Source organism: Charadrius vociferus, unplaced genomic scaffold (assembly GCF_000708025.1).
Source record: "Charadrius vociferus isolate BGI_N301 unplaced genomic scaffold, ASM70802v2 scaffold1041, whole genome shotgun sequence".
NCBI classification, from domain to species: Eukaryota; Metazoa; Chordata; class Aves; order Charadriiformes; family Charadriidae; genus Charadrius; species Charadrius vociferus.
The window spans coordinates 1,562,555-1,563,632 of record NW_009646843.1 but is presented as its reverse complement, the minus strand read 5'-3'; the positions used below and the strand labels follow the sequence as shown (position 1 = coordinate 1,563,632).

Genomic DNA, 1,078 nt, shown 5'->3' with positions numbered 1-1,078 from the left:
GGGAGAGCAAAAGGGGGGCCCAGCTCCCCTGCCCACCCGCCCAGCCGGCCACGGGGAGGAGGGGGCTCCCAGGCACCCCGTGTCTCAGCAGGGGCAGATGAGGCCACCGCCACGCACAGCGGGTGAGAGGACGGCTCTGCCCAACCCACCCAGCGCATCCGGACACGGCGCCCACCCTCGGGCTCCCTGCCCACAACCCTGAGCAGGCAGCAGCAGCCAGGCGCGTCGAGGGATGTCATGACAATGAGAGGTGCAGGAGCCAGCCTGCAGCCTGTTCGGCAGATGCTCGAGCCACCTGCCATCACCCCATCACAGGGCTGGACCCTCCCGCAAGAAGGAGCTGTGGTAACACCCCCTGAAGCACACCACGCCACCCGGGCAAGCACGCCTGTCCCTAAGCCCGAGGCTCTGCCCTCCAGAGCGCACATGGGTCTCCTGAGCAGACCTACAAGATCTCCCTAGACACAGGGACAGAGTAAGGGGCGCACAGACCCTGGGGCTGGAAGAGCCCTTTGCTCTCATTCTGCTGGTCATGCCAGGGGGAGTAGGATGCAGCGATGGGGGACAGGCTCACCGGCTGATTCACCCTCCCCAGCAAAGGCTGAGATCAGCTTTCCCTAACTGCTGGGAGAGATGAGCCCCTCAGGATGCTACACACCAGTGGAAACCCCCAGCATCCCAGCCATCTGCCAGAGGCATCCCAAAGTCCCGCTGCAGCTGGACACATCTGCAACCCAAGGCCACCAGCCGGCTCCACCACCCAAGCCCATCCAAACCAAGGGCAGAGCCCTACCCGTGCACCCATCCCAGCCCCACGATGCTGTAAAAAGTGGCTCCCACACCCCAAGGCAAGCAAGCCCCCCAGAGAAGGGCATGGCCTTCACCTCCCACCTCAGTGGGGGTGTCCTCCCCAACAAGGTGGCATCCCAGCAGCGCGGCTCCACCGGGGCTTCCCCACCACCAGCCCCCCAGGCGCAGAGGAGCCTCCAAAACCGGGATAGAGGGAGATGAGGGGCACCAGGGCCTCAAGGATGGGGTACCTCGGGGGATGCTCCGAGGCCAGGGTCGGTGCGGGAAT

General features: G+C 65.6%; 1 protein-coding gene across 1 annotated transcript in view; it reads right to left on the bottom strand.

Moving 5' to 3' along the window:
• The window catches only part of FAM193B (family with sequence similarity 193, member B), a 9,731-nt gene that overhangs the window by 7,408 nt on the left and 1,245 nt on the right, over window positions 1-1,078 (bottom strand).